The following is a 26,079-nucleotide window of genomic DNA, read 5'->3' as shown; positions in this document are numbered from 1 at the left end:
GCAAGCCTGCCTGCTTTCCAGAGCAGAGCCATGCCCTCACTCTTGAGACCCGGCCCCACCCCCCTCACACCCCCGACGTCTATGGGCTCACTCCCGAGCCAGTTCTGACAAGTGACATCAGGCATCCACCTCTGATGGAGCACAGCCCAGGCAGGACGGGGAGTAGAACCAACAGCCCAACTGTTCTGGACACCACAGCAAGACGCTGCGCGGAGCCGTGAACATTTCTAGACAAACTCAGATGTTCCCACCGCAGTGTGCTCATCGAGAAAACAAAGGAGTGGGCAGCAGGGCCAGCAACCCGCTTGTGAGTGACCCTAACGTTGGGGGCGGATTCTCACATCACGGGGAGTCGAGGGAGGGGAAGAAGGCGGAAGGGGCGGGACACGGTGTCCGCACAGCCGGCCTCTAGCAGGCCTGCGGTCAAGTGATTTCCTAAGGCCAAGGGGAGTGGGCACACCTGTTACGTGTCGAGCTGTAAAAGATTACTGACCGTTAGAACAAAAGTTTAGGGTAGAAAACAAATCTGCAAGTGAAGCAGAAAACAGTCCCAGCACTGAGTGAATGAGGCCTTGAAGCGCCAGGCACCCAGGGCTTTGCTTGCGAAGCGGGCAGGGTGGGTGGTGGGGCCGGAGGGCAGAATAACCACGGAGCGGTCACTTCGGTGGGAGCGTATGGGAACCAGGGACTCACAAAGCTCCAAAGCCAAAGATCAAAAAAAGCTGAGCGATAAAACCCAAAACTCAGCTACTCGGACCCAAAGACCATGTTTGCGAGTCAACTTTACAAGTTGTTTTCTTTTTAACTTTATTTATTTTAGAGCAAGAGTGAGAGTGAATGGGGAGGGGCAGAAAGAGAGAGAGAGAGAGCGAGAGAGAGAGGGTCCCAAGCCGGCTCCACGCTGTCAGCACAGAGCCCAAAGTGGGGCTCGATCCCACGAACCACAAGATCATGACCTGAGCGGAAACCAAGAGTCGGAGGCTTAAGAGACCGAGCCACCCAGACCAGACGCCCCCACGAGTAAGTCTTTAAACCAAAATGTTTCTTTTCACTCGATTCCAAATGCGTTCTAAGGTTAAAACACAAAAATGAAAGAAAAACTTCAAACTCAGGTTCGCTCGAGCGACAGAACCACCTAAAGAATGCAACTACGCGGCCTCCAAAGGCAATTCTGGGGGGGGACACCCCCAAACACCCTGTCCCGCCAGCACTGCCACACGGGTCCTTATTCTCCACGGGTGTGCGGACGTGACTTGCAGGGACGTGACAGCAGAGACAACAACAGCAGGCCACAGTCACGGAATGCCAGGGCCCTGAACCTTAGCGGAGGGACCTATGACTCTTTGTGGCGACTCTGGGTAACTTTCCTGGTCCCCATGTCACAGGGGAGGCAGCCGAAGGCCAGGCCGACAGCGTCACAAACCCGGGGAGCCGGGCCCCACGCAGGACGTGTCTGCGCACAGATGTCTCACCGCCGTATCCACCGCGACCCTGTCTCGCTTTGGGGAAGGAGAGCCGGCCCGCGAGCCCTCTTCACTGCACCTGCGGGTGCTTCCGTCTGCCAGACAGACCTTCGGCAGCGACTGACCTGACTTTCTGCTCACGTTCAGTTGCTTCCTTCATGGAAAATCTAAATCAAAAGCATTCGCTGAAAAGCTCACACAGACAACGTATCAGGTCTGACTAATACGAAGGCCCGGAGAAGGGAAAGTGAAATACATCCTCCGTGCCACAATAAACTACAACGCCACCTTGCAGTGTTAGAGCACCAAGTCTTCCGAAACGGTGGAGTGAGCGCGGAAAACAGGCAGCGTAAACGGGGTCCATCCAGGCTGGTGCTGGACCACCTTCCAGACACACCCTGAACCCCAGGGATCGGGACACCTTCATCCTTCCCGAAAAGAAATACAGAACGCTTGCCGTTTACTGCCATTCGCGTGTGCATTCTCTTGAAACTAGCTACGTCTCCAACTCAAGCCTGGTAAGTAATTTCGTTAAGTTATGAAAAAGAGGAAAAGAGAAGCAGAGTGTGGCCCGCCCCGGTGGCTTTCGTCGTTCTAGGGAGAAACCGGTGCATGTTTGCAGTACGGGTACAATCAAGGAAAGGGGGCCGGCTTTGCAGACGGCACGGCAGCTCGTGTAGGACACATTGACCCAGACCTAGCAGGAAGTGCAGTCACACCACAGGGCCTCCCGGGGCCTCTCTGCACAGGCACGCTTGGAAATCCCCAACGGTGCAGGTGCACAGAGAGAGTGACCCCCCCCCAGTGTCCCCCTCCCCCACGGTGCTCTCAACATGTCCTCTCTTTCCGGGTCTCTACAGGCACCGAGTTCACAATGCGGTGCCGGTGTATTCCCTGATGGGGGATTCTGCTGGTTACATGCCGGGCAGGAGCCCAACGATCTCCTTTCTCTTGCTTCTGCTGCAGAAAAAGTTTCCTCGCTTAAAAAAATAAAAAATCACCAGACAGCAACAAACACAAGGCATAGCCACTGCAGTAAAACCCGCTGAGATGGGATTTTTATTTTATTTTATTTTATTTTATTTTATTTTATTTTTGTAGACAGAGCGAGCACACGAGTGGTGGAGGGGGCAGGGGGAGGGAGGGAGAGAGAGAGAGAGAGACGGGGGGGAGATAATCTTAAGCAGGCTCCACGCTCAGCACAGAGCATGGAGCTCGATCCTATGACCCTGGAATCATGACCTGAGCTGAAATCAAGAGTCAGACTCTGAGTGGCGCCTGGGTGGCTCAGTCGGCTCAGTGACCGACTTCGGCTCAGGTCGTGATCACACAGTTCGCGGGTTCGAGCCCCATGTTGGGCTCTATGCTGACAGCTCAGGGCCTGTTCGGGATTCTCTCTCCTTCTCTCTGCGGCTCGCATGCTTTCGCTACCAAAATAAATAAATAAACTAAAAAAAAAAAAAAAAAAGGCAAGATGCTGAACCTTCCGAGCCACCCAGGTGCCCCTGAGATGGGACTTTTTGAAAGCAGATTCTACCAAGAGACCCTGCTTAGAACACACGCACTTGCTTCTTATCCCTCACACCCACTAAGAACCTCACCAGGTGTGTATTCTTATCCTCATTTCACAGATAAAAATAACTTCAAACTAATCTTTAATGAAATGTTGCTTCCACCCCGAAGCAGGAGATCCCTGTTCGGCAACAGGCCTGCCCGAGGCTCCCGGGTGACAGGAGCGTGCCCGTGGTCACACGGAGGAGGGCGTTCTGGTTGACCGAGTGAATTCACTCTCACAGAAGGCGGATGTGGACACGAGGCACACGACACCCGTTCACGGTTTCTAGGGAACCACATGCACGAATCACAACATCGGAGGCCGGCTGGATAAAGGACAAAACAGGACTCTACGTAGCGGAACCGGTGTTTGTGTCCAAAATAGTTTCAGGAGGAGGAAGAGTGGGTTTAAAAGTTCAGGTCACACCACCGGTTTGGGGACTTTGTTTTCCTTATTACATTTCTCTCCCTCGGTGTAAGCGAACGAAATTTCAAGTTCAAAATGCCAGGCCCCAGGGAAAAAGCAAGAGCGTCCTCCCAGGATCGTTCTCGGCACACAAGCGTGCTCGGCGAGCGCCTCCTCTCTGCCATGAAGCATCTCAGGGGCCCCACGAATTTTAAAAATACAACTGCCACCGAAGGGCGTCCAAGCAGGCAGCTCAACAGGAAGTAATTCTGAAATGACTGGACTGAATTAAACACTCGTGGTCCATCCACTTGCACTGTGTGATAGCCCACGGTGGGCGGGGCGCCAATTCAACCCTGACTCTTCCCCGAGACAAGGACACCACCCGCGGTAGTAATTACAGGGCAGCACAGATGTTTTAAGACAACCTTTCTTTGTTTTATTAAGTTCACTGCTCGTAAGCAAACAAATTGCTTAGTCACCGATTCCTCCGGTTTCCTGCCCCCCATGATGAAGAAACTAGTACACGCAGAAATCTCTGGCAAGCTACGACGGTCCCCGCGGGTCCTGCCTTGCCCCGCTATTCCTGCAGGCACCCGCTTCCAGCACTTTCCCAGGGAAGCAACGACAAATGCCGTTCCTCTGTCTGAGCTGTGTGTGGCTGCCACGCTAATTATCCCAAAGCACCGCTTTTATTGGCTTTTTTTACACTGCCCTCCTGCCAAAGCTGGCCCGGTTTTCAACACCAGCACATCTGGCCCCAACCCAATTTCCTAATACCCTTCCTTTCCAACCCTGCACTCTGGCCACACTCCGCTACTGCCCCCCCAGCCCCAGGCACGCCGCCACTCTCCCACCCTGAAAGGGGCACCTAAGAGACCCTAAGACTGTGCGCCTGGCACAGACCTTTGACCTCTGCCCAACCCCTACACAGACACCCAGCTGTCAGGTCCTGCCCCTCCCCCGTCTCTATCCAAGTGATAAGAGTTCGGAAGACAGGGACGTAGACAGCCCTGTAAGCCACAAATTTCAAAATAAACTCTGGCCGTGGCCCCTTCGGCCACTGGCTGATTCTGGGGCTGGACCAGGAAATAGGCAAGATGAGTCCGAAGCATCTCGTGCGGCCAGAAAGAGCCCTAAAGTGCACGTGTGTGCACACCCACACGCCAATGGGAGTGTGTCTAAGGGCACAGGAGCCACCCGACAGAGCTGCCGATGCCAGAGCTGGGACAACGTGAGAAACAGAATACATACTACGGTCCTGGATTATAACCCGACGCGTAACTCAAACGGCCACGGATCCATGCTGAGGTAACTGACGGACTGAATGAATGAAGAGGGAGGGTATACAGATCTGTGCAGAAGAATTCAAAACAATTCACATAGACCCTCTGCCCTCAGGGAGGGGCAACAAAACTCCCTACCCCTCGCGGTGACTTCCTTCCACAGCGTAGCACGCGGAAAGGGAAAAAGAAGTAATTTTACGGTGGAGAAACCTAACAGCCACGGTCTCAGCCAGGCGGGCAATGTCAGTATCGACCCCGAGAGTCACATGCTGGACACGACGAACACGGCGTTTCCTTTCTGCGGTCCCCGTCATCCTCACAGGAACCCCAAACCCCAATCCAACAGGGGGGAATCATCAGACGAATCCCGGCTGAGAGACAGTCTACAAAACACCTGACCAGTTCTCCTCAAAAGTATCAAGGTCATCAAAGACCAATAATGTCCGAGAAGCGACCACGGGCCAACAGCCTTGGAGCCCGAGGAGACCTATGGGACGACCAAATGCGGCGTGGCCTCCTGAACGCGCTGCTGGAACAGAAGAGGGACGTGAGGCGAGCGCTGCGGAAATGTGAATGAAACACGGCTGTAGTAACTGATCACGTGTCAATGCTGGGTCACTGGTTACGTGTGGAAGCCGGATGCGGGGAACGCGAGAGCTCCCTGGGCGATCTTCCCAAACTTCGTCTGAATCTGAAACTACTCTAAAATTAAGTTTATTTTAAAAGATTACCCCGGGCTCCTTCAGCTCCCTACCCCCCCCCCCCCCCCACCCTAGGCTGCAGTCCAGAACATCTTCTGTTCCCTCCACTCCTGTATCCTGGGCCTCTGCCCTCCCTAGTCGTTGTATTCCCCGCTCCATCCTCCACACAGGTGCCAGGGGAAGCTTTGGAACACACGAATCTGAAGAGGACACCTTCCCGATCAAAGCCCTTCAAGCAGCTATCTTCATCCCGGAATTTTCAGGCCTTCACCGCACACTGTGAATCTCCTGAAGAGGGAGATTTTACACAATAACTCTCAAATCTGTTTGGCTGTGGAATTTTGCCACACTTTCAGCGTCTGGGTCCTGCGGAACAATTAGGAAATTGTTGAAATCAAGCACATTCCTACAAGGTGGACTGAAAGTTCTAATTCCTCTCTTGGTCACTGTGGTGGGTTGAACAACGCACCCCCAAAGGTTATCCAGCTCCTAATCGCTGCGATCTGGGATGCCGCCTCAAATGGCAAAAAAAAAAAAAAGGACTTTGTAGGTGTAAATAAGTTAAAGATCTTGAGACGGGGAAATTACCAGGACGGGCCCCAAATGATGACACCAAAGGTATCCTTACAAGGAGGAAGCAGAGGATGCTCTGATGCCACACTAAGGAAAAGGCAACGTGACCAGAAGGCAGACTGGGGTAGTGAAGCCACAGGCCACGGAATGTGGGCAGAGCCACCACGAACAAGCAACAGCTTCTCTCGGGGAACCCCCACGGGGGGGCGGGGGGCACAGCTCTGCCAAGACAACAGATTTGGGGGTTCTGGCCTCTAGAACTGAACGAAAACAAAGGTACGTTGTTTAAGCTACCACGTTTGCGGTAACATGCTACGGCAGCCACGGGAGACTAATACACAGCAGTCGGGGGCGCGATGCTGTTTGTGGACGTTACAGTTCCTCAAACGAAGCCCATTCCACGTGGCCCACAACTGGGTCGCCACCAGCCTCGCCAGCGAGGTTTCATCCTTCGCTTAAGGAAACACTGCAAGTCGGTGGGTAGGACTGTGGACCTAGGTTAAAGGCCCTGGCTTCCAATGCCGGCTCCAACACTCGCTACCTTCATGACACGGCCTTGGCCAGAAGGTTTCTCCGCACGGTGACCCAGCTGCCTCACCCGTAAAATGGGAATACAGAGCGGCTTTGTGAATTACAAAAAACACTTAGTGCAGCTCCTGACCCATAATAAGCATTCGCTACATCAAAACCACTATTATTGCTATTTAGAGGCCAAAAAAAAAAAAAAAAAAATCCACTTTCACCGGAAGCCCAATGTCCTCTCTTTCACCCTCAGTTTGACAAACTACACGTCTTTAACCCAATTTCTAGCTTAGGACGTTTGAAAATCATCTCGGCAAAGGTAAGGCAGGTGGAAATGTTCCAGCTTGCCTCTCTGAGTCACAGCTTTTGGGTATCCGACTTGATAAGTTATGACAAGGAATGACTCTAGGACACGTGCCCAATGTCAGGCATTCACGTCCCATCGCTCGTTCAAATGCCTAAAGCCAGTGTTCTCGTGCGGGTGATCTGTATCGGTCAGGCCCACAAAGGCCCATTTTCTTATTAAATAATAATTCACTGATCTTCCTCTCAATGTCTGGTTATGCTCCGAGCAGCAGATACGGTCACTCTGTGGCCCCAGCACGGCAACAGAACAAGGCACCTGAAAACAGCAGAGACAACAGGTCTTGGCTTGATGAATGCAAGTCCTCCCAGGGCGTCTCCGGCCTCCTGGCCCCTCATCTACCACCGCTCCCCACGGGTCACCAGAGCACCCACCGCCTGCCGCACAGCCAGCCTACTTGGGTACAACCTGTCTGATCACAAATGCTGGGTCACCACTGCTCACAAGGTGCCTAGACTCAGAGCTCTGACTCCTACATCCTTTAAGAGGCTTCTAGTAAAACAGAGGTAGCCCTAGGAAAGTTAGTATTTTATTCCTTTATTGACAACGTACTTCATTGGCCATTAGTTTAAAAGAGCCAAAGGTACAGCTGACATAAGAATATACAAGGATTTAGGGGCACCTGAGCGGCTCAGTCGGTTAGGCGTCCGACTCTTGGTTTCAGCTTGGGTCATGATCTCACAGTTCATGGGTTCGAGCCCTGCACCGGGCTCTGACAGCTCAGAGCCTGGAGGCTGCTTGGGATTCTCTCTCTCTCCCTCTCCCACTGCCCCTCCCCTGCTCACGCACATGCACACAGGCACTCTCCCTCGGTCTCTCTCAAAAATAAACAAACATTAAAAAAAAAGTTTCTTAAGAAAGGTGTGGCTGCGGGGCGCCTGGGTAGCTCAGTCGGTTAAGCGTCCGACTTCGGCTCAGGTCACAATCTCAAGGTTCATGAGTTCAAGCCCCGCGTTGGGCTCTGTGCTGACGGCTCGGAGCCGGGAGCCTGCTTCCCATTCTGTGTCTCCCTGTCTCTCTACCCCTGCCCCGCTCAGGCTCTGTCTCTCTCTGTCAAAAATGAATAAACATTTAAAAAATGTTAAAACATAAAAAGCGTGGCTGAATAACCGAATCTATATATTCCCTAGAATCCTGGTGAAGCAGGATGAACCATGAAGCCCAGTATTCACAAAAGACACCACCAGACACCCAGAAGAAAAAGGATCCGGTGGAGGAAGCCACCGTAACTCGTGGGGGCGGTCCCAGGTAGTGAGGGTTCCCTGTAACACAGCGTAAGGGGCAGAGGACAGATGGACAGAGATCTCCCTCACTTCGGCAGGATGCACAACAAGAGTTGCCAGGTCACGTGAGGCACGGATAAAAACAGAGTGAGGTCCACACAAACATCAAACGTCCCACCCCGCCTCACCCCTACACGCCAGTCCACAGCGGTCTGGGAGACGCGGTGACAAAGCGGCAGCAAAGGCCAGGAGGCGGCCGGCAGAGACCAGTCGTGGAGCCTCCACAGAAGAGCAGAGACTCGGCAGGAAGCTCAGAGCGTGGCCGGTGGGAGTGACCACAGCCCCCGCGGTCCAGCCCCGGGCACGGGGGGCCGTCAAGGCAGGAGTCACGCGAACAAGTTACAGTGGAAAGCACGCCAATCAGGGGGCTGTGGAAGGCACAAAGTAAGTCCCACACGTCTGGCCACACGCAGGAAAGAGGGAAGGCCGCTCGCCTGGCAGTGACACACGCTCGGTTACCCAGCACACGCGTCAGTCAACACACACGGCCAGCCCGGCCCGTGCCCCAATCGGGGAAAGACCTCCCCGGGACACACGGAGGGCTCCCTGAGGATGCTGCTTCGGAACAGCAAGCTTAAGCTACTGAAAACTTTAATGTTAGGGATTTTTTAACAAAAAACATCCATGATTTTTAAGTTTTAACATAGAGGTCATAAACCCAAATGCCACTGAAGCCGGCGGGCATGGGAGAAAAATGGTGACAGCTGGGGGTCTGAAAACCCAGAGGGTACATGCCCCGTCCTGAGGAGGACGGCCACCCCTCAGCCCCAGCTGGTGGCGGCCACGGGGAGCAGGGCCACGGGAGCCCCTGGACAGACGGGACCCTCAGCTGGTTCCAGGGCTGCCCCCCAGCACAGCCCAGTCAGAGCATCACAAAACCACTGAGCGCCTGGCTGCTTTGCTTCTGGGATGATAAAAGTCCTATAACTGCACAAAATTTAGCTCCAAGGAGTATAACTTAATTAAGAAGTGAAATCCTTCCCTTCTACCTCCCCTGATTGTTACCAGATTAGATCTCTATGTATCCTTTTTCTAGACACACAAAATGTTCCACGAGTTGCTTTTTTCACTCAACAATATGTCAGAGACCTCCTTCCCCCATAGTACATTCAGATCTGCTGTTTTGTTTCTTGGGGCGGGGGGGGGTTGTGGCCAAATGGAGAGTTAGCATACAAAATCTCAATGCTGGGAGATGATGCGAGAGCTCCCGGCCAACCCCTGTCACTCAACGGACGGGGTCTGGGGAGGTCCTGGACACCTCCAGCCACACAGGAAAGAAGCCAGCCCCTCCCGGGGGGCCGGCCCCTGCACCTGTCACCAGCACCACACCACGTTTGCTTTCCAGAAGAGCTGAGCTAAATAAAAGGCAAAGCTTCCCACGTGGCAGGGGAGAAGGGAGATAAAATTATCTTAGAGCCAAGCGATGGACTGTAATCAGTAAAGAACCTCACACCTATCAACTCTGTGGGTTTTTTTAGTCGGCAAATATCCAGAATCACTCAATGATGAACTCGAAACTCATCCAGTTTACTAAATTAGAACTCACTCCGCAGTCACAGTCTACCTATTCCCACAGCATACTGGACGGAAGTGGAGGTAACTCAGATTTTCATGAAGTCCACCACCCTCCTGACTCAAGGCCTGAAAGAAATAGGGCAGGCCTGGGCTCCCAAGTAAGCCGCTCACCTGGACAACGCCAGCCACCAGGGGAAGAAAGGATCGACGCCTCGGCTGCGGAGACCATCCTTATAAAAGGACACACGTATGCAAAGGAAGAACCGTAAACTTCATATTTAAACTATGAATTCTGTTAGTGACTCAAGGTGCTGAAAAGCTAATTAAGTATTCAGACCTTCAGAAACTCCGGCCTGGCTCCCAGATACAGAAAAATCTATCTAAAGATATAAACTCCCTAGAGGCCAAAGCCTCCCTGCGGCTAGCTTTGGAAACATTTTAGGAAACTTGACCTCAAATCAAACTCGGCATTTCAGCAAGGGTCACTTAGAGCCTTTGAGAAACTGTATTTCAGATGAACAGAAATTACAGAAGGTGTTCTCTTATTCTGTTAATATAATTGCTTTATGAGAGAAATGTTTAGGTGTTTGGTTTTTTCTGGTATTCTTCATCTCAGCTAAATGGGAAGACCATCTACCTACTGCTAAGCTAGACATGGAATATTCCAGACTGCTTTCCTTCTCCTTCCCTTCCAATCTCAAGTGAGATCCATCGGGAGTACAACCTAGCCGCCCTGTCTCTTGAGCCCCTTTCTGCCTCCAAGCCCTTGGTTAGGTTCTCAGCAAACCTCAGAGAGACCACAGCAATCACCTGGATTCATCCTCTGTCACCAATCCTTCCCCTCCCCCAGCCATTCCCCACCAAACCCCCGGAGGCGTCTCAGTCACTCACTCCACAAATACTTCCAGAGCCCTTGTTAGATAGGTACCAGGCACTGTTCAGGCACTGAGGACAAAGCAGGGGCACAACCGGGTCCCTGCCCCCAGGATCAGCCCGGCGGTCCCAGCGCAGCCCGCTCTACTGAAGGGGTCAGCCAAGGTCTCGTTCCCAAAGGGATGTGTGAGCATGTTCTCAGGGAGGGGAGGGGAGGGGACCAACATGTCCGGGGAAGAGTGTTCTGGGCGGGGAGGACAGCAGGTGCAGCTGGGGAGCGCGTGCCTGTGCATCTGAGGACAGGGAGGGGGAACAGAGTGGCCCCCGTACAGTGAGCAGAGGGTATCTCCCAGCTGCAAACAGAGAAGGTGGACGCACAGGGCTGCGCAGCCCACAGCGACCGCAGGGAGCTTGTTGCGAGCGAAATGACTTCTATGCCCTACCTCCTTCCCAGAACTTCCTGGGAAATTTACAGATCGTCAGTACCCTGAGAAAAATCAGTGGAGAAATAAGAGGAAGGTATTCCAATTCTCCTACTTGCTTAGCAATCGACACGGAATCCACTCAACAGCAAGTGCAACGCAAGAGTAGGAAACGCTGAGGCGCGGAGGTGAAGGTGAAGACCGACATTTCCGTGAACTGGCCCAGGAGCGTGTGCGAGAGAAGCTACCCCAGTCCAACCACTCAGACTCGTCTGCACCTGACACCACGTTCTAGATGTGTGTTCAGAGTCCTGCCTGCTGCCACTGCCGAGTCACTCTCGCAAATAAAGTCAGTATGAATAACCTATACAGACCACACTCAAAACAAATCCCGTTCTATGTGGTGCCGTTAATCTTGCTAGAAGATCCGAATGCCAACATTGTTCAAATACTGCCCAATAATGTTCAGAGTGTTTCCCAGTGTTTGAATATTCCATACAAATGGGTCTCTGTAAATAGTAAGAAGCATGGTATTTCTCATTAAGCTTTTTTTTTTTTAAGATATCCATACCAATGAGTAAAGAGTGGCAAGAATGCTGGAAATTTTTAAGAAAGATAAAGTAAATCCATTAGCCTGTTTTGCTAGACCTGATTTAAATGTTGTAGAAGTATTTAATGAAAAGAACATTTTGAAGAGGAAAATGTCCTTTAACCGGAGAAACGCAAAGAAAAGATGTCAATGTCGTAGAAATCACACCTTGATCTAAAATCCAAACTAGCAAAACAAAACAAAAACAATTCAACAGCAAAACCAAATGAAGGCAACCAGAAAAATAATTTCACTGTTACAAGAGGAAATGAGTTTCTGTGAGCTCAGGGAGCCCGAATCTTTTCTAACAGGCAGTAAGCAGGCCCGCCCATTGCTCCTGAGATGCGATCTTTATCCTCCAAGGCTATTTGCTGCACAAATAACGGAAATCGGTGCCTGTGCTCACCAGAGAACCCACAGGGAACTTCATCCCGATCACGGGCAACCGACAAAGGGCAAGACAGAGGGAGGGAGAGTGTGGAAGTTGGTGGCTTTCAAGGTCACAGAAGTCATCAGCATAGACTTACTAAGTGCCAGACAGCACTCCTGCCCATCAACTTGAGGGATCACCCATCCAATCCTCACGGCCATGCGGAGAGACAGGTACTGTTATTACCTCCTCCCATCTTGAAAATGAAGAAACTGAGGCACAGAGAAATTAAGCCACTTGTCATACAGCTACTAAGCGCTGGAGCCAGATTCAAACCCAGACTCTGGCTCCAGATCCACACTGGCGGCCACCGCAGTTTCCTGCCCCGTGCTTCTTCAACCGGACCCAAGGACTTCAGAGCATGACGGGCAGGTTTTTTTAATATTTATTCATTTTTGAGACAGAGAACAAGCGAGGGAGGGGCAAAGTGAGGGGGACAGAGGATCCGAAGCTGGCTTTGCACTAACAGCAGAGAGCCCGACGTGGGGATCGAAGTCATGAACCGTGAGATCATGATCTGAGCCAAGGTCAGATGCTTAACTAACTGAGCCACCCAGGCGCCTAAACTGGCAATTTTTAAGAACTAATGGTTCCATGAATTCCCAATAACATCATCATTATTATTACCGTTTATCTGCTTCTTTTTTAAATTATAAGGACATTTTATTAAAAGGTGCACATAAGCTTTCACTCCCATGTGCTAATAAGTCGAATTCCCATGCTGAAAGCTTCTCCATCAATTTCATAAAAAATAAACAAGTGACTCCAGGCTGCTTACATCGCATACCGGAAAGAGCCCAGATAAACAACTTGGAATGAGCCAAACACCATGATGGAAAATGTCTTCTGGCATCTTCTCCTGACTAATTGGAGAACTGGAATCTGTCACCATTCAGGCACATGAAATTCTAAGGACTTGGACCTACAACAGTCACTGCTTTGGCGTAAGTACATATTGGTGAGACACTCTCACTGCCCCCCGCCGCTCCCTTCAGGCAGCACCTGGAGAAGAGAATTCTGGCCGGAAAGAGACCGCGGTGCCGAGGGAGGCGGGAAAACACGCCGCGGGACGAACACCACACGCCAAGGACCTGTTACTACAACCCTAAGGGTTGGACGACAAAGACCCCACATCCTGTTTTAGTCGCCACACATGGCCTTTTGCTCCTCCAAGCAGCATGGGTCTCCAAACCCGCCTCCCCATACCCACGCCGCCCGCCCGGTCCCGCCAGGCACCCAGCCGGGCTGTGGCGCCAATGCCCGGGAGGTCACCCCCCCTCTTGGGTGGGCTGCCACACCTGCCACCCCACACGCAAAGGCCGTCACCGACAAGGGACACCCAGGCTGCCTCGGCGGTGGCAGAGAAGGAGGAAGCGCTGAATACCTCGGCCTGGCTCTGGATGTGGAAGATCTATGAGACAGGTAGGTGCTAGACTAAAGCCCAGAGAAGGTAAGGAACCCGTCCAAGGTCACACAGGACCGTCTGCGCGTAGACCGCTGCCCCGTCCTCACCGTCTGTTGTCATGGGATTTTAGCAGGTCTTCTCCCCAGGCTGAGCTGCCCAAAGAGCACAGGACGGATTTTCACCAGCAGGAGAATGAGGCTTCGTGTACTGAGCTCTGCGTAGACGCCACAGCCCGGAGCGGGTGCTGACGAGGCACACAGGAGCACGAATGGAAACCGTGCACGGCACTCCGCTGGGACGTGCCTAAAATCAAAATCCATCCTCTCCTGGGGCGCCCGGCTGGCTCAGCCGGTAGAGCGTGTGACTCTTGATCTCGGGGTTGTGAGTTTGAGGTGGAGACGTTGCTTCCAAAGAAAATCTTTGAGGCAAATCCATTCTCTGCTATGCAAAACTGTAAGAAATTTCAAGTGACTGTGTAAACAGGAAGAAGCATCTGACACCTCGTCTCGAAACAGGGGAAGCTGCTGAAGCAGAAAGGAAGGAAAGCAGGGAGCAGGGCCCAGCAAGAACACGGCTCCTCGGCGGGACTTGCAGGCTTTCCTCCAGTGTGTTATGAGCACGTGCATTCATACGTGGTCACGCCCACGTGTGTGTGTGCATCGTCTTACAGTTTTTCTTCCTGACCCTAGCAACACAGCCGCCAGGTCTCCACGCCAGCAGGGAGTGGGGATCGGCAGCGGGAGTCCGCACGTCCTGTCCACACGTCCCCGGCAGCCTGGGCCTCCCGGCGACACACCGGCCACGACGACCCTAAGAGCACCGCACCCTTGGCAGAGCAATTCCACTCCTCCGACACGATGCGGTCATTGCGGGGCACGGCCTTCCGCTCCTGTCTCGTTATTCACCTTAGGATTCCAGAAGAGTCTCCCAGCACTGAGGATAAGCAGCGATCCGTCATTTCAGTGCTCGTACCGGGCGGACATAACGTTTTAAATCCAGAGTGTCTTAAGGACCAGTTCACCGGTCCAGTCAACAGGGATAAAAGAAAACAAGGACTGGAAAGGCCTGCTTTCTGAAGCTTCAACCAGTTACACGACCTCAGGCAAATCGAGGTCTCTCAGGGTCTGCCTTTCCACCTGTGATACGGCAGGTGCGTGTTCGCTGGGCACTGGGCACCAGTCAAGCATCCTACACATGCCGACTCACCGTGACCCCGCGACCACACCCGTCACCGGCCCCATCGCACAGCGGAGGAAACCGAGGCACGAAGTCACTCACCCGGCACCAAACGGCACAGTGAGAATACAACACAGGCCGGCTGGGTCCAGCACGCCGCAGGATCACGGGGTTTGTGGGATTCCTTCCAGCGTGACCCTCGGCGATGCTGGAATTCTAGGAATAAGCTGTGCTTCGTCCGTCACATTCATGCCAGCTTTTTGTCGTTGCTCAGTACCCTTCACAGATAACAAAGCCCTGATCTCCCAACACTGAAAGATTTCGTGTGGACACCAAAATCACGGCCTTTATTATTTTTTTTTTTTAACGTTTATTTATTTTTGAGACAGAGAGAGACAGAGCATGAACGGGGGAGGGTCAGAGAGAGGGAGACACAGAATCCAAAACAGGCTCCAGGCTCTGAGCTGTCAGCACAGAGCCCGACGCGGGGCTCAAACCCACGGACCGTGAGATCATGACCTGAGCCGAAGTCGGCCACCCAACAGACTGAGCCACCCGGGCGAAATCACGGCCTTTAATAAGAAAAAAAAGGTCAACCTAAAATGAATGAAAAATACACGTGGCGTTTCAAGTGCTTCTTGACCATCCCACTCTCGGCCGATGTAGGAAGAGCTAAGTCATTGGAGGAACTGAAAGGTGGATGGATGGATGCAAGACAGAGACAGGTTTTGCTTCTGGAAAAACTGAGACTGGAAATATGTCCACAACCGGTTTCTGGCACCCTAGCTGGTCTCCACTAACGTCTGACGGACCCTCCCCCACCACGGAGGATCCAGACAGAACCAGGAGAGAGAGCCTGCACGGAGCCACCAGGGAGCACATCTTCATCTGGGGGCAGAACATTTCCCCGAAAAGACGAGTTAAAATCTGAGACTCTTGCACAGGGGGTGTGAAAAACACCCTAGTTCACGTGCATTTCTTTTTTCGGAGCAACAAGTCTGAGGCCCGTGCTCTCTTCTTTCAAAGTCCCAGTCTCTCCCCAATCCAACTACCCTTGCCCGAATGCCTGCATGAAATGACCACTTTCTAGATCAGAGATTCTAGGACCCGGCTGTGCACAAACTTGAGCCGTCTCATTAAAATGCAGATTTCTGGCCTCTGCACCCCTAGGTGACGGTTCAGTGGGTCTGGTATGAGGCTCAGGAAGCTAGGTTTCTGATAAACACCATCACCTACATACACACCTGCTTGCACATGTGCACACACGTCCCACCACGGCCCCTCCCCCTCCCCCTCTTGTCTGCACAGGTGGCTGCAGACCATGCCTGACAAACACAGGGCGCACAGGCTGCAAGAGCAAAATCACAGCCTAAATGAGGTCTCCATATTGCCTAGGAGATGGCGGGGGGGGGGGGGGGGGGGGGGACTTCTCCGCCCCCTTCCTTGTGCGTCCATCCGCGATTCCCAGCGCTCCACCCTCAGAACAGACCTCCCTGCTCTCACCAGTCACTGCCAAGGCCCGTGTTAGGGGGGCTCCAGCTCTCCCTGTGCCCAGGAAGCCTCGGCAGCTTCAGCCAGTCCCTCCTGGCATCAGGGTGGCAATCCCGCGGGGCAGGTGGGGCCCCTGATCATCACTGCACCTGAACCCCTCGTTCTCCATCCCTGTCCAGCCATGTGCCCACGCCGCACCTGCAGGAAGGCCGGGCAGGCCGGTGGCCACTGAAATGAGCCCCTAATTCGGTGAAACAAGGTTCTACACCATAGCAGAAATGAACTTCTACAAAACACCGTGACACTGAAAACCAACTTCAATCCTCTTGCGTGAGAGGCTCTTTTTACGGACCTGGCCTCCTATGCAATCAGGCCCACAGTTACTGGGGTTTCGGTTACCAGGACCCGCAGGCGCAAGGTTTCCGATTACTCTCAGGTACGATCCGGCACAGAGGTGCTGACAGGTGCCACAGGCAGCACTGAGGCCGGCTCCCAGGGCTCCCGGGCCAGCCCCGACACTGCACCTGCCGGGAGAGGACCACAGGAGGCCAAGGGGCCCTCCTGGAAGACAAGCAGGTGCCACCCAGAGCCCTGTGAGACCCCAAGCCTCAGGCCAAGTGCAATAACCTTTGGTCCAACTGGACATCAAAGAGCAGGACGCAAGCCCCTTGCACCCATACACATTCCTGTTCCGGTCACATACGTTTACAGCAGCCGGGAGAGCACGTCAGAACGCTGGCTTTCCTGATCCAGGAAACGGGACGCAGATAGAGACCCACAAGGCAGGGCCGGGGGGTGGGTGGGGACAGAAAATATACACGACAAAGAAATGACCAGTGTGTGAGTCGGGGCTGTGCTCACTTTTGGGGGGAAGGGAGAGGGTCAAAGGTGAGAAGGGCACAAGTGCCTCTAGAGGGCTGGAAAATGTCTACTGCTTACCCTGGGTGGTGGTGACCTGTATTTACCTGGTGATGGTGGATTTTTGCTTGGCATACTTTAATGAAACCGTTCCGTTTTTCTAGAAGTCTGAGTCTGACTTTACGGCAAGCCCAGTGCCCTAGCTTTTACTGTTGGGGCCTCACATCCCTGACAGCCACTGGGCCGACCAGAACGTGGCACCATCAGAACCTCGCGATGATCCCCCGGGGCGGCCACACACCCAGGAAGAGTCACTGCTCTGCAGGGCTCTCAACATCCTGCAAGTCGAATGCAGTGCTGGCCAGGACGCCACTTAATGAACAAGAGCACACCGGGGACCGGGAATCATGTGCAGTTAACGGATTATGATAAAAGAAGGTTCTACTCCTTGCAAAAATGCCATAAAGTGGCAGCGAACGAGCACAGATAAGCAGATCACTAAAACAGGCTCCTACACATAGGCCTGGCCCTGAGTGCCCTTTCCCGCGGGCGCCCCCCTCCTGTCCCCGGCCAGCTGCACCTTCCGCCCACCCCCTGGCACCTCGCTCATGACGGGCGTGGGAAGGGGTTAGCATAAGCCATTTTCTTCTCTTCCTAGACAGACTTGCAACGGTTTTTGCCCTTTACAGTTACCTTTCTGCCAGCTTTCTAGCAAACGAGCAAGGTGCTCATATACTGTCGCCTACCCTTTTCTGCTCTCCAAAACAAGCACCGAAGGGCAGAAACTGTTACTCAACTCAGTATCCCCAAGGCTTAGGACAATGTCTGGCACACAGCAGACATGCAGAGGTAGGTGCTAAGTGCACAAAAACAAAACTCATTTTCTAAAAACTACACCAGAGGAAGACGCTTGTATAAAACCCATACACGCGGTTCAGTCGGTTAAGCATCCGGCTTCGGCTCAGGTCATGATCTCATAGTCAGTGGGTTCGAACCCCGCGTTGGGCTCTGTGCTGACAGCTGGGAACCCAGCGCCTGCTTCCGATTCTGCGTCTCCCCTCTCTCTGCCCCTTCCCCACTCATGCTCTGTCTCTCTCAAAAATAAACATTCTTAAAAACAATTTTTTTAACTCCCTATGTATCTGAAACCACCTTCGAGGACACTGAGGAATCCTGCTACAGCAAAACAGATCACAGTGTCACCTGCCACAGGGCAGTGCCACGTGCTGCCTTCCACCACGTCTGCTTGGAACTGAGAAGGAAGCCACACACTTCGGGCTGGATTCGGGGAACGGATCCCCGCATGCTGCCAGTGAGGTTACGCGAAAGACGTGTCTGGATAAGAAGGGGTTAAGGGCGTGCGTTGTGAGTCAGGCATAAACAGGTTAAAATCTCAACTCTACCATGACCCGAGTGAGGAACCCCATGTCTGGGAACGTCTCGTTCTGCCACAGGAGCCACATCCCAGGAATGGCGTGCCATGTGGCTCCCGGGCCTCCGGCTAGCTGCGGCGAGCGTCTTCTTCCTCAGGGCGGGATGCGTGAGTTGACCCACAGCGGTGTCCCGCACCTCGTCTCCGTGTTCCAGTGTCCTCCCCCACGGCTGGGCTGAGCACCGGTGGCCCGGGAGCCGGAGGAAGCAATGTGGGCACACTCAGATGCCCCCACCCGGCACTCTGAGTCCGGAGCGAGTGGCACAGAGGGACAGGGACGGAGAAGAACATCGCCGAGGGGCACGGGGGGAACTACATCCAGGGCCTGGCTGGCACCAGCAGGTGCATCCCGACCAGGGCGTCTACGGCATGGCAGTGGCTTGCTCGCCCCACCACATGGCATTTGCTACGGTTCCGACGACCCAGCTCCTTTGACAACGGCTGGATGTTCTTATCTACGTGGACCGAGGCTGGGAAGTTCTGACAACCTTTGGCTTTCAGACGTGCAAGAGGAAGACAAAAGTAAGAAGCTAATAAACATCAAAAGAAGCGAAATCGGAGAAGCGACCGCTCAGGAAACGAGACCGAGCTCAGACTGACACGGCAAAAGCTGAGATTGACCGTGTGTGTGCCTCCGCGGCTTTTACCCTAACCTCTGTGACGGCGCCTTCGTTTCTGAAAACACACGCTCGCTCTATCACATCCAGAACACAGATCGATTTCCTTCGTGTTATCCTGTTCTCCGATTTCTCTGGGATTCACGGGAACCAGAGGACTGTGGATTATTAAACTCCTTCGCGTTCCGTGCAGCGAACAAATCCTTGTTAAAGGTCTGCTGTGCACAGGGCACACGGCGGCGCACCTGCAGCCGAAATCATTACAAACGCGGGCAGCACAATTCAAATCCACCTGATGCACTTGTGATCCATGCTTGAAACCTTTATTGTGATCTGTTTTTTGTTAAAGTTTATTTCTTCCTTTCGAGGGAGGAAGGGGCAGAGAGAGACAGCAGGTCCCACGCTGTCAACACAGAGCCGGACGTGGGGCTCGACCCCACAAAACGCGAGATCGTGACCTGAACCGAAACCAAGAGTCAGATGCTCAACCAACTGAGCCACCCAGGTGCCCCCTGAAAACTTCATTTTTAAATGCACAACACCCAGGAGAGTACTCTGGGTTCTACACAGTATATTCTGCTAACACACACACACACACACACACACACACACACACACACACACACACACACATAGGTGCAGGCAGATGGTCTGCAGGCCAGAGGCAACCACAGACGGGGTCTGCTTGGCCCACAGGGTGCTGGTGTCATTTAAGGCTTTCCGTCGGTTACTCAAAACTCCGGATTTCTATGAAGATGTGAGATCTGGCTCCCACCCCACACAGGGGCCACCATATGGCAACGCAGAGTGGACTCCGGCAGAATCTGCTCCTGCTCTAAGGGACACGCGGCCTTCCGCTGGGTCAGAGGGCCCAGGCTCTGCTTTTATTTAATATCCAACCTGCTTCGCCCATTTGTCACCTGCCTGACCCCCCAAGGCACTCCAATCTGGGCTTCTCGTTTCAGATGCATCATAAAGTGGGCTTTAAAAAAACAAACACTTTTTTCAAAAGTTTCACAGTTTCCTTTTTCCATAGGGGAAAAAAGGGAGAAGACCTCTTTTCCCGGTTCAAACATTCCCCGAACGTTAGACTTTCCAGAAACATTAAATTTCTAAACTACTGTATCTCTTATTTCGTCATTACGTTTTGCACGTAATGTCTGCCTTCCAGGAAATGATGAAATGGCATCATTTCTTCACGCCCCACCTCTCGGGTGTGCGGAAGGGGCTGGGAACGTGTGTCCAGTTCACTCTGAGAACAGCAGGCAAGAGCTTTCAAACGCTTTTGCCTTGACCATCACATTTCTAGAACACCTCAAGCATCTTCATTTTCTGAGCAAAAAGCATCTGGTACTTTTAAGTACCAGTATTTTTAAGCAGCGGTATGTACGTATTTCTATTTCTTCCACACTTCCTTTTCCTCCCACTAAAAGGAAGCAGATGAAAGCCCTCACACTTTGGGGGCTTACACAGCCCCAAAAGGAGCTTGAAAATAACGCTGCTCACGAGCGTGGACGATGCGTGAATGAAGAAAGCAATGAGGGAAGAAACAAATACACCGGAGGGCAGAATGACCGTGTGTGTGAGCCAGGGGGAGCCGCCAGGACCCCCTGCTGTCCACCCCGGGGCCTCCAGCCACTGGGCCCCCTCCAGGCCACACCGCCAGCCTCGTCACGCCCATCGCGCTCAGAACTCCTAGCCTCAGCTTCCTGCCCCTTTCCTGAACAACCCTCAGCACACAGTGGGACTGTGAGTGTTCCTCCGGGAACAGGGGAGAGTAATCTACCAGGCGCTGAGGGGGGGGATTTCTTTGCCAGGAACAAGGAAGTGCTCGCAGCCTGGGGCGCCTGCGGGGGTAGCAGTGACATGAATGCGAAGTTTGGGTGTTGGGGGGGGGGGTGGAGATGAACAGTGAGGATGCGGGGACACGGGGGCACATGACCTCACAAGGAGCAGAGATCTTGGGGCAGAAAAGCTGGCTCATTTCTGGCTGGGAGGCGATAAAACGTACCGGTTAACAGCATGGACTCTGGAGTCGAGAGGGCCCGGGGTCAGCGCTGAGGCCGCCGCTGTGGCGGCTGGGCCTCCTGGACGAGGCCGGCCTGTGCCCACACAGCGGGCTGCTAGTGGGGCCTGGGACTAGGCCCAAGATGGCGCCCCATGCGCCCCACTCAGCGACCTTGTCCACGGCTGCCCTAGGAATTGAGGGCTACGTTTCTCAAGGCAGTTTTTACGAAACTGACGAGGCACTGCACACTGTGGGCCTCCAGGGAACAGATGCCATGAAAACCGGAAAACTGTTCTAGAATTCCCGGGCTCCCCTTCCCAGAAGGAAGGTCAGGGACCGCTTCACGGTCTTTATTGTTTGAACCAGCCTTTCTCACTGGCAGAAAAAGTCACTTAAGAAGCATCTCGGGCACCTGGGTGGCTCAGTCGGTTAAGCGTCTGACTCTTGGCTTTGGTTCAGGACAGAATCTCATGGCTCATGAGTTCGAGCCCCGCACTGGGCTCTGCTGTGTCAGCACGGAGCCTGCCTGGGATTCCCTCTCTCCCTCTCTCTGTGCCCCTCCCCTGCTCTCCCTATCTCTCTCTAAATAAATGAACTTAAAAAGAAAACAAAAAAATAGAACCAGAGTTCAGTCACAGAAAATCACAGAGTGATTGTAGTCAATCTGTTATGAACCCCAGGTACAGTGTTAGGGATTAGAAGGAAATGGGCGTGCCTTTGGACTTCAACTCTTCTGAATTTATTATTTTAATAATCCAGAAAACACTCAACATAATCTGGACCCTTAAGTATAGCTAATGCCGCTGCATTACACATGAAATTCTTTTTAAAAGTGAAAATGAAGGCCCAGTGAGTGAAACGAGAGAAACCCTCAAGGCCCATGCACCACCGCTCGGCACCCACAGTTCCCCATTAGGGTCCCAATAACATTTGTACTGGGGGCCCCTCGGTTCTGTGCCACGTCAGTAAAGGTAGGAGTAACTGCTCCTGCCCTCGATCCTTCCAGACAAGCTCGGGGACAAAACAGTCTTTGCCTCTGGCCAGAATTTTATCAAGTCCAACTGCAAACATCACTTATCTCTTGCTGGTCAAGACTTTGATCAAATTACTGACCAAAAGTGGAACCACCAATGGCTGCCTCGTAAATTCCATTTGTTTCATAAACAAATCCTTTCTCTCTCAGGGCCTACAGAGAGAAAAGTAAACCTGAAAAGGTAAAGAGATAAAGAAACACAGCTTTACGGGGGTCGTTTTGCCAGTGGGCACATTCCCCGCCCCAGGTAAATGTCCCTTTTAACAGTCAAGATTTTAAGGGAGCGTCACAGCAAAGGGTTAAGAGTCTGAAGAATAAGAACTAAGAAAAGCAAACTAGAATCGATGCCCCCAGTATCTTCTCCACTTCTCTTCAGCAAGCGCTGGTGCATCCAGGAGGGTAGTCCACGGGGGGCACTGAACAAGCCCAGCACACGTGCCAGAGCGCGAGCCCTGCACGTCTCAGGGCCAGAGTAGAACGGGAGCCTAACAATGTATATAGCAGTGCGATGACGTCTGCTGTGTATCCTATACGTGCCAGGTACTGTGCTGAGCACAATATATACACGGGGCTCATGTACCTGTGCACATACGTAGCAGAAACAAAAACATCTACAAAACTCACATATAAACACATGTACCTATATGTATGTATAATCTCACTTAATCCCTGAAACAGCCCTGGAGCAAACAACGTCTCCGATGTACGGACAAGGCTAGCTAACTTCCGCGTGGTCACACCAAGAAGCCGGGATCTATACCCCGGTCTGTCCAGGCTCTTTCGCACCGCCCACGGAAGGTGGGGCTGACAACAACTGAGCGGCCACACAGGAGAGTGAGGGAGAAAATGCCACCACCGTGCATCTGGCAGAGGTTCTGAGCAAGGGCCGGCCGGCCAGCTCTTCAACTAGAAACAGGACCACAGCAGAGACCGGCCGGCCGGCTGAGCGTGCTACGCGGTGCAAATCCAGGAGCGCGGGCGAAGGCCACCTCTTCCAAGGCTCACAGCCCTTCGTCCCGTCTAAACACGGCGGCTCCTGGAGCTCCCACCGCGGGACGAGATGCGCGAACGAGGATTCTAGATACCGCATCGTATGGCGTTCCCAAGTAGCCCAGGAGTCAAAGTCTGTGCAGCCTCCTCCAGCGGATGAAGGAGGGGTGGTGGAGGGGCGAGCCCCTTCCCCCCGCCTGCACCCCAATGTTCTCATTTGCAGATCACAAAGGCCAAGATGCACAGCCCCCTCCCCATAAAATGACAGAATTCACCGGATTCAAGCGTGCTGCGCAGCACTCTAAAGGCCGAAAAGGGGGTGGGTGGCGAGAGGTGACAGAAGGGACTCTCAGAACATCACAGTCGTCTGCTCTGCAAACTGGGTTTGCGGGGGGGGGGGGGGGGGGGGGGCAAAAATATATACATATATATTTACATATATAGGCGTACGTATGTACAGATAGGTATATATATGAGCAGGTTCCATTGTCAAACCCAAGACTACGACCTTGCTAAAATTAGAAGGAAACACAGTACTGCAGAGAGATGCCCACTTGTTTGTTATTATTTTTTTTTTATTTTTATTTTTTCTGAGAGGGAGAGAGAGAATCCTAAGCAGGCTCCACGCTCAGTGAGGAGCACGACTAGGGGCTCAATCTCAGGAACCGTGGGATCAGACCTGGGCCGAAACCAAGAGCTGGCTGCTTCACCGACCGAGCCACCCGGGCACCCCGGACTTTCTGAACAGAATAGAAACACGTTGTGGATGTCTTCTCCACGTTCTGGACACTCTCTTGCCCTATCCTCTCCTCATCCCCCTCTTCTCTTACTATGGATGTCAGGGAAACACAGTGCCTGTCTCCATCATTAATGTGGAACGCAGCCCAGAGTGCTGAATGCTCACAGAACTCTCCAGAAAGCTCTCCTGAGAGCCCCTCCCTGCCAGCACTGCCAGCGGCTGCTGGGCACACCCACTGGACCTTGGAAGCCACGGCCCCAGCAGGGGCAGAAACACTCCGATGCCTTCTGAATCTTTTCTGAGTTCCACAGAAAATCCAAAGAAAAATAAGGCAAGGAAGTCTAACCATTCATCTCTAAAAACACAGGCTTCAGATCTTCCCAGAGCTACCTGGGGAGAGCTACCTACCAGCCCCGCTCCCGGCCCTGCCCTCGTGCCACTCCTAGGGACGTCACACCTCCCACATGGGACTGCGTGGGACCCCCAGAGGCTTTCCTAAGCAAAGCCGAGCGGCAGCTGGTAAGTAAGCTCGCCAAGCAGCCGGCGCTCATTTGGCCCCGGCTTCTGACCCCGGAGACGCCCACGAGGAGGTGGGGGACGGACACATCGCCCCACAGGTGAGTCCCCACCTCTTTAAACAGAAACACGGCCAGATCACCCTCGTCACAGACTCGACAGCTGACGTCTCCGATGTCACAACCGTGGCCTCCACACGAGCCATCGGATGCTGGGGTTTTGTGTGCGAAGCCAGCAGCCTCTGAGCCCCTCGGCCAGTACACTGATCTCGGGGCCGCTCAGTCACTCCGTCCCCGCAGTCCCCAGCTGCAGCTGGAGGGTACACCCCCTTCCAGCAGAACAGACGAATTCCATAAACGCCACTCTTTCTTCTCATCCGCCTCCAACGGCAGGGGGGGCCACAGTGGATAGAGTATTTCATTCACAGTCTGTCTGAAGGGCAAGTTTCTCCACAGCAGCGAAAATTCTCAACCAGATGAGGGGGCCTATTCGTGACAATCTGAAATCACAAATGACAGAGCTCCGGCCCGTCTCCTGTGTTTTCTGAAACACAAAAGAATCACCTGTCTCAGGAATTGAACTCACTTTCCGTGGCACCGCCCATCACACTGTAACGCACACAGGTGATCCACGTCTCCCGGGAGAAGGTGCTGGACACGTATCATCGCAAGTGCCCTCAGAGCGGAACCCTACGTGATGGTCGCCCTGGGGGCAGACAATCGAAATCGCCCGGAAACGAGAACAGTTCGCTTCCTCCTTGACTCTCGGTCTGGCCTACAAACACCGCACAGACCTGGGGCCTCACGCCCTGGGAGCCGACCAGCTCTGGCCAAGATCTGAACGGGTATTTTCTGCGAGGAACAGTTGCAGTTCCGCTTTTGATTTTTAACAAGGGTTTGTTTTCCTTTGCCGACCCTCAGGATTTAAAACAAAAAAGTCTTCCAGGCGCTTCAGGGCACTCCAGTTAAGCGGAGGGTCACCAAGGAAATGTTTCGCTCGCGCTCGGGCCAGAGCTTCCGAAGCGGACGAGTCGCAGAGGCATCAAGTCTGGTCACTGAGGAGGATGACAAACCCCAGGAGACGTCGGCCGGATGTCGGTCAGCTGACCCATCGCCGTCCACACGGTCCCCTCCGCACCCCAAGCCGCGGCCCCCGCCCGCTAAGTCACAGACGCGGCTCCCAGAATCCACGCGGCACCACGCACGGTACGAGACGGGGACACGGCCCGGAGGGGGCCGGGGAACGAGCGCAGGGACGACAGGAGTGGCTGATGCACTGTCACCTACAAGAAGCCGCCATGCGCTGACATTCCGTGTTTTTAAAGAGCACAAAGAGCCCGGCATCGCTGCAGGACGGTGCTTCCTAGGTGCTTTAGTCCAACCTCAGGACAGGAAGGAAAACTGCCCCCAGACCGTCCGTGGCTTTAATACGAAGAGTCGGTGACTTTCCAAACCCAGGAAGCCCACGAATCCCATTTCCTCAAAGGCTGAGGGAGCAATACCGAGCCCAAGCTCTCACGTGGAAAGCGGCCTCTCGGTTCCACACACGGCCCTCCCAGAAGTGCACCAGGACGTCGGCAGGCTCCCCCGGCAATCAGCACACGCAGAGCCCTCTGCCGGAACTCCGTCATCCGGCGGCCACCGGGGCCGAGCGACCCTCCCTCGGGTTATCAGGCGGGGCAGGCCTGCCTTCCGCTGAAGGGGCCGTGCTCCAGCGAGCAGGGAGGACCGAGGACGTGCCCCCCACGCGGGGAGGACGGCAAGCAAGTGCACGCGTCCCCGGGAGCGCACCGGCGGCGATCCAGGGTCAGCTGGCCGGTATTAAAAGAACCAC

The 26,079-nt window shown here is 53.5% G+C and overlaps 1 protein-coding gene and 1 long non-coding RNA gene across 2 annotated transcripts in view; one reads left to right on the top strand and one right to left on the bottom strand.

Annotated features, from left to right (window-relative positions):
- Window positions 1-26,079, bottom strand: part of SGMS1 (sphingomyelin synthase 1) — a 283,588-nt gene that overhangs the window by 213,530 nt on the left and 43,979 nt on the right. The window lies entirely within an intron of this gene.
- Window positions 132-1,500, top strand: LOC132677460 (uncharacterized). The gene is made up of 3 exons (XR_009609300.3): window positions 132-307; window positions 821-1,020; window positions 1,386-1,500. It is a non-coding gene; the product is annotated as an uncharacterized LOC132677460 (long non-coding RNA).

The sequence above is a fragment of the Panthera onca genome, chromosome D2, assembly GCF_046562875.1.
Source record: "Panthera onca isolate mPanOnc1 chromosome D2, mPanOnc1 haplotype 2, whole genome shotgun sequence".
Taxonomy (NCBI): Eukaryota; Metazoa; Chordata; class Mammalia; order Carnivora; family Felidae; genus Panthera; species Panthera onca.
Note: the sequence above shows the minus strand (reverse complement) of the source record. Positions and strands in the feature narration are given on the sequence as shown.